This window comes from Lactuca sativa, chromosome 5 (genome assembly GCF_002870075.4).
Source record: "Lactuca sativa cultivar Salinas chromosome 5, Lsat_Salinas_v11, whole genome shotgun sequence".
Classification (NCBI taxonomy): domain Eukaryota; kingdom Viridiplantae; phylum Streptophyta; class Magnoliopsida; order Asterales; family Asteraceae; genus Lactuca; species Lactuca sativa.
The window spans coordinates 2,637,637-2,646,203 of record NC_056627.2 but is presented as its reverse complement, the minus strand read 5'-3'; positions in this window follow the sequence as shown (position 1 = coordinate 2,646,203).

Below are 8,567 nucleotides of genomic sequence, written 5' to 3'. Positions count from 1 at the left end.
AGAAGGGCCAAGACTTGATAAAATTGGCGACTTTAAGTCCATGGAGGCAATGAGATGTCCAGATCTGAAGTCATAGCTTCATAACATACTCAAGTCCCAAAATGGGTTAATAATGGCCATAAACTTTCAAAGTTACTGCAACAACAATGAAAATCTCAGATACAAAGCCTTCCTCTGAATCACATCCTCTTTAAGTTTCAAGTTCCTTCCAAAAGAGCACCAAAAATCACACTCCAAGCTCACACACACTCAAAATGAGAGATGAGGCGCAAACTAGGGTTTCTCTGGACTGAGGGGACGATAAGGGATGCAAACAATGAGTCACAAGGTCTTTCAATAGGGTGCAAAACCCAAAAAATTAGGGTTTCATAAGCAACCGTCAACTCGTCGAGTTTGGGCCTTCCAACTCGTTGAGTAGACCTTGAAAATGTGCTGCCATCATAACTCTACACAACGAATCGGGACCCGGCGTGTAATTTTCACAAAACCACGATGACCATTCGCATAATTTTCTCTTATTTTAATTCAATCTAACCAAATTCCATAACTTTTTATGTTGATAAAAGTTTAATAATAAATATTTCTTTAATATATTTGCCAACAAAGTAATCAAAGTATAAGATACAAGTTACGAGTTTTATAATAAAGTGACAAAGATGACATACATAATTATACTACAGAAAATTTACCACATATGTTAAAATAAATTGAAGTAAATTATTTTAAATTTAGAACTATTGTATTTCTCATTTAATTATAAGAGTGTTTTCATTACAACATTACTATTATATTTTTTATCGTAACTTAGAGATTGGGTGAGGACTCATTTTAAAGTTAGTACTCGTGAGGACACCTTAAAAAATTTTAAAAAAATTTAAAAAAATACAAATAATAAAATCGAGCATAGATCTATGTCTGAGAGAAAAAAAATTGGAAAAAAAATTTTGGATCATTAAAATTGAATCATTCATCATAATAATGCAAAATAAAAAAATTAAAAATAAATCATGGAACAATTTTGATGATCCAAATTTTTTTTCTCCCAGACATAGATCTATGCTTGATTTTATGATTTGTATTTTTTTTAGATTTTTTTCAATTTTTTTAAGGTGTTCTCACGAGTCCTGACAGGAACCGGACCGTATATATATATATATATATATATATATATATATATATATATATATATATATATATATATATATATATATATATATATATATATATATATATATATATATAAAAGAAAACCCAACTAAGTAGTAAGCAAATCTTCAGCTTTAGCAAATCTCCACGATTTACAACCAATCAATTTTTATCATTTAAAAAAATGATTAAATTTATTTTTAAGGGTAAGCATATAATTTTACACAAAAGTAAATCAAGTAATTAAAAAAAATAGCCTAAAAATATGTTGATTGATCTTTCCAAAATTCACAAAGGAAACCCACCTATTAATCATTTTGTATTACCAGTCATATCATTCATCGGTTTGAAAAATATTTTATTATTCTATTGATCCAAATGGATGCTCATACAGAAGACGACGACCATGTTGATTTATATTCAATTCGGGATGGAATAGATCATTATTTTGATGATAGTCTGTTCGATTACCAACATCATGGAATTGATAAAAATCCAGGTTTAATTTCTTACAAATTTTCGTATATGCTAACTTCATTTGGTGTTTTTCCGGTTGTATATCATGATAAGAATCCAGGTTTAATTTACACTTTTTCATAAATGTTAACTTCCTTTTACTAAATCCCGATAGTATATTTTATGTTAATTCATCATCGTTTATTTTTAGTAGAAGATTGTTATATTTATGATAATATTGATCAAGATGCAAACGATTTAGGTGATATTTCAATTGAAGACGAGACATTGGGTGTATTTGATGATAATCATCAAAGTTCTAATCATCAGCATGTGATTATTAATGGAAAATAGTATTGGATTCCAAAGGTACCTGATGTAAGCCAAAACTCAAAGGCTATTACAGGTCCTATGAAGATATAACAGATATGTATTACAAGTATGCTCTTGCAGCAGGTTTTGATGTTAGAAAAACGACAAATAGAAAAATGGGCATGGTATTATTAGATTGAGATACCTCGTGTGTAACAGACAAGGTCTTCCTAATACAGGTCATGTTGATACATTGAACCCAAACAAAAGTAAGATAAAAAGAAGGACTGATAGTCAAAGGACTGGATGCAATGCATGTATCAGATTTAGTAAGATAAAAGGAAGCTCTACATGGTTGCTATATGATTTTGTAGAGGAAGATAATCAAGAGCTTATGTCTCAAGATAACATATTGTTTTCCCGACACCACAGACAACTTAATTCATGGCAGAAATTGTTCATTATCAGTCTTTCTAATCAGAACGTTGGTGCCACGCAAGCTCACAGGCTATTTAATGCTATTAATGGTGGATACAATATTATTGGAGGCACTGTTGATAATTTTAAAATTTTTATGAGGGATCTTAATCACATTCCACCAATTGGTTGTAGTCTAAACCTTCACTTGGCAAACCAAACATCTCTTCAACCGTTTTCTTTGTAATAAGTATTTCCCCTTTGTTAGTCCTAATCGTGGATGTTTTTGCTCTAAATTTGTCCACCAGGTAGTAAGCCAATCTAGAAGGTATTGAATCTAACTTTATATCAAGGAATGCACCGAAATCCATTCGTCTCACCATTTCTTTCTCGCTGTCTGACATTCCCTTCACCGCCATATACATTGATTTTGGGGACATACGACAACTAATTTTTTGCAACTCCTGCATTTTGTCGTCCTCAACATCTGCATTTTCATTTTCTACAACATTCATTCTTTTCGTTTTTCTTTTCTTCATTCCTTTCTTCTTATCATCTTCCTTGAAAATTTCAATTTTTATGACTTTAGTTTTTTCCTACCACTTCTTCTTACATTAACATCAACTTCAACTTCGCTATCTTCATAATGTTCATCTTTCCTTTTCTTTTTATTACTTACACTAACACTTGATTCGCCTACAACAAACACAAAATAACATACGCATGATCAATATAATACTACACCAATAAGAATCATGCATAATATTTGTAAATATTTTCTGCCTTGAATACTACAAAAATATTATACGTATGTACACTACTGTAATACGTAATGAAGCATAAAATAAATAATGTATTCTGTATTGCCTACTACATCAAACTGAAAATTGATTTTAGGAAATATTACATACTTTCATCAAATACTGTTAGTCATGTCAAGATTCAATTCATGCTTAGGGATAACACTACCAAATAAGAATCATGCCTATTTGCCTTTTTTATATGTTTTCAACTCAGAATATTTATTATAAGTAATATATGATGTATTGAATGATTACCTAATATGTTCTTTATTGAATACTAACTCGAATCTTAAACATAACAAAATAGTACATACTAACACACATAATGTGTTAATCAAATAATGCTACTCATATGAAGATTCAATGCACGATTGTGATAATAAAGAATGCATATTTGTTTTTTATATGTTTTCATTGCAGCCTATTTTTTTCCAAAACATATAAAAAAGATGTATTGAATTATTACATAACGTATTCAACATCAAAATATGTTCAATATTGAATCCATGTAGAAGCATTGCACACTATCGCACATACTGTGTATTATGTATTGAAGCATTACATAATTAATGTAATATGTGTTGAATACTAAAATAAACTATTAAATACACAATTAATTCTGATATGAATAACTTAATAAATAATCCTTATTATTATTTTTTTACAAATACTTTTACATTGAAATAATACAAAATAACAAAAACCATAACACTAATAATACAACTTCAGTTCAGAATAAATAATATAAGAAATATATGATGTATTGAATTCTTACATAATGTATTCAAAATCCAAATGTTTTCATTACTGAATACATGTGGAAGCATTGCACATTGTCGCACATACTGTGCATTATGTATTGAAGCATTACATATGTAATGTAACTTGTATTGAATACTAAATTAAACTATTAAGTACACGATGAATTATGTTTTGAATAATTTCATACACAATGCTTATTATTATTTTTTTAGAGTACTTTTATTTTGAAACAATAAACAATAACACAAACCATAACACTAATAATAAAACTTTAGTTCAAAATATTTAATCTAAGACATATATGATACATTAAATTCTAACATAATGTTATCAATATCCAAATGTTTTCACTACAGAACACATGTACAAGCATTGCATATTTTGACACAAGCTGTATACTGAATTAAGAACATTTTAGTATTAATATATACTTTCTATTAAAATATTATAGAATGTGTTCAATATTGAAAACATGTGGCTAATAATTTAATATTATTCACATAAAAAACAAAACAACATCACGCATTCAAACAAATACAAAGCTAAAACAATATTAGTCACAGAAGAAGTACCTTTTTCAAAACGCGTTTTCACCTTCCTTTTTGCTAATGGTTCCTTACTAAGCATAACCACACTAGAACCTCCTGCAACATATGACAATGAAAAATAGTTTAAAATTAGACTATTTATTATTTAATATATAAAAACCTTGAAAAACTAGTCATCCGTCTAATTAGATTCCATGATACAACCACAACAACAATCTTAACTGTACTATGATTATAATATCATTATCAACAGGACACAAAACTTCAAACACACAATTATAATACTTGTCATCTTCAACAAAACCCTAAAAACATCAACAACAAAAATTGGGATACGTGAATGGTCTTCTTCAACAAGGAAACCAACTACAAACAATATATTTCTACATTTCTAACCATTTTACGCATATTATATTTGTTTTTAAATACACAGAGCAAACAATCGTCGTATTCAAAACAGAAACTAATTTAAAGTTGTATTTGAACATCAATGAGCAAAACCTGAATGAATGTCCATGAAATCATCGTCATCAAGGTTAATGGCTTCTTTAAAGGTGTTGCTGAACTTGTTGCCCTTCATTTTTTACTCTGATCGAAGAGTCCTCATTCTGTGATATGTTGAGCAATCAACTCTTTTTATACTCAACTACCGAATCAGCTTCAGCAGAATCACATTCAATGTTGAAATTGGCTAATATCTTCAACAAAAATTGGACGATGCGTACGGATTTGGAAGACGGATTCGCCGGAGAAATTTACGAACATATACGCCTTTTCCTAAATTATTTAACCTAGTTTTTTACCCAAATGCCCTCAAAACCCCGTGATGTAAGTCCCCAAAATGCTTGTGTATCAATCAGATCCGTCTGATGGTGCGGAATCCCAATCAAACGGATGATGTCAGATCAAATAAAAGAGAAGGAGAAGAAGAAGATGATGAATCTTGTATTATTTGATGATTAGAATGTAGATCCAAATACAAGATTCACACACTCTTTTCTCTCTCTCTAGGCCGTACACTCATTTTATGTTCATCAATCCACTCCTCAACCCTAACACCTATATATATACTAGGGAATATGGGCTTAGTGAACATGGGTTGTAAATAGGTTTACGGTCGGAAACCTGTTTACGGCCGTAAACACAACCGTAAACACATATACGACTGTAAACACCAAGAAGTTTATGGTCCAAGACACAAAAAACACATTTTCTTAGAAAAGTAAAGTATAAACCATATTTTTGACCCAACAATCTCCCCCTTGGTTTATAACTTTCTTTTCTTAATTGGACCAACAAGCTCCCCCTAAAAAGTAGCTGGCTTTTCTTCAGAATTTTCATTGGGAGCTTGGCTTCAGCATTTATCTTCAATGAATGACTTCATCTTGAGCACTTGGGCAATTCTTCAAGATTTGGCATTGAACGCACATTGGGTGAGGAGGCTTAACATACTGATTCTTGAAAGATAGCGCTTTCAGCTTGAGAATTTTCAGAGAGAACATCAGAGAGAACAAATCTTCTGGATCACTTCAGCAGGTTTATAGATAGCAACATACTGATTGAGGAGGCTTCAATGCAATCCGTCACATAATCTTTAATTTCAACTTCACCTTGCTTCTGGGGTAGAAAATTGAATGTTGAAAGAATAATCTTCATTTCTTGCTCCTTTGAATGAGAATTCTTCGATGACCACGTATGAAACCTTGGCTCAGAAAATCTTCGATTCGGTCTCCATGAGTCTCATCTACACCTGAATTCACTTTTCAAGACAAAACAAAACTAAAGGAAAACTTAGCACACAAAAAATATATTTGGATTTTTCATATTTTCTGGAAAGATAAAATGTAAACGAAAATATTTTTGGATTTTTGATTTTTCTGAAAAAGAAATAAAATAGAAATAACACTATTTTTTTGATTTTTAATTTTCTGATTTTTCTTTGATTTTTGAATTTTTTTTAATTTCTTAATTCTCCCCCTAATTTGAGCATAGAGGAAAACTATGAACAAATTTAACAAAAAGAAAAATATTTGGGATCAAAGTTGTGAGACAGCTTGAACTTGTTTATCAGTACCTTCATTTTCATAAACAGATCTGGTCAATTACCGGTATTGTGGTCCACTTAAACACGAAAAGTATCGACAAACTTTTCTAAATAAACCATTTAGCTGACGACGACCACGGGTATTGTTGTCCACTTAAATCAAGTAGCCAGATCTATAGGCAACCTCTAAATGGTTCAATTTTAGTTGCACTAGAATGTATTTCCCATTTCCCGATATACCCTGGTTATCAAGAACTTCCTAAGGACTCCTTACTTTAGGTGAGTAAACAATTATTAAGGAGGAAGACAAATTTAGAGATAGATGCATATGTTGTGTCCCAGCTCGGATTGTAAGTCACGCAGAGGGGACAACATATGACAAACAGAGATAGAGGGTTATAGAGATAGTAGGGTGTTGCATATGCTGTGTCCCAGGTCGGATCTTCCGATCATGCAGAGGGGACAACATATAGCTAACAGATAGAAAGAATTTCATAGATAAGGAGGTGCGTAGAAATAGAGTTGCATATGTTGCATTCTAGGTCGGATCTCTTCCAATCACGCAGAGGAAGCAACATATGACTGACAGATAGAAAGCAAGAAAATAATTTCTATAGACCTACTTTATCAGAACCCCCCAATCGCCCTATCAGAACCAGAATTAAGGACATAAGTCCGTACATCAAGGAAAAGTCGAACCACAGTTCTAGATGCGTATTAATTTAGTGTATCTTGTAGGTTCCCGTGTTTATCTCACTACTCAATCTACCCGAGCATCGTATGGTCAGTCCAAACAATCCTATCTAAATCGACACTTTCAAATCCTTCGTGCCTACCAGCACATTGAACACATAGTCTAGACAATTCAGATTCAGTCCTTTACACGTGTTTTAGACTGCCCGTTATCACATTCTTGATATCACTTCCCAATAATAACTACTAACGAAAAACTATTAAGAAAATGAAAAATTGTCTTTGAAACGAATATAAACTCAGGAGTATAGAGAAGAAAACGCAAACCGTAATTCATCGATTGGATTTGCATCCAGAAGGTCTAAGAATAGCACGCATAATCTAAGAACAGATCCGAAAATTCTTCATGTCGTTAAGCACAAACCCCATGAGTGACTCCTTCCTTTCTTCCCTTCCCGCAAAGGACACATACTCTCAAACAAAATCCCGAGTGTTTTACAGTTGAAAGATACCTCCTATCATGTGCCTGGAACAACCACTACCAACAAACCGAAGTCTGATGATATGCCTCCATAGCTACTCCAGCACAGAGCGGGATCAGTTGGTCTTTGGAACCCAGTCCATTTTGAAATTGGGTCAACCTTTGTCATCAATGCAGGGTACTCTCTCCCATGACATATCCTGCTTATCACAAACAAAAGATGTAGAAATATTAGAAGCATTAGGAGATTTGGGAGAGTGAGCCTTTGGAACCCATTTGTAGTTTAGTTTAACCCATTTCTTTTTCGATTTGATGGGTGGCTCAGTACTTGCATTTGAACTTGATTTTGGCCTTTAAGATGACTTTGACATAACCGATCTTTGTTTCACTGAAGCATCTCTTGGATTGGGCTTCTTGGCTGACATTTCCTTCTTGCCCTTGGGATTCAGATTCTTGTCCTTATGGGTTTGATTCTTGGCCTTCTGCGCATTCCAGTCACCATTGTCTGAACGTGACCTTGAGGGGTTTCTGTTGGAGTATCTCCCTCTTGGCGCGTTCTGCCAACCTTGTGCGTAGTAGGGAACGTATGCGCGATTTGGCCAGTTTCGGGCAATATGTCCAGGTGTTCCATAGTGAAAACATGTATTTTTCTTCACTGTGAAGTTGTTTCTTCCTTCCCCTGGTGGCGTATGCTTTTCTCGTTTCTTGTTGTTCCCACATGCACACTTGCAACAAGCACTCTGTTGCGCTGGAATTGGAGATGTTGGTTTGTTCAATGGTTTTCTCCTTGTTCTCATCCTCTGCTACTTTACCTGCACATAAAGTAGAAGCATTAGTATTTTCAACTTGAATACCTCCTGACACAAATCCAGCTGGTTTTCCATATCGAAGATGTGCCTCCCTGT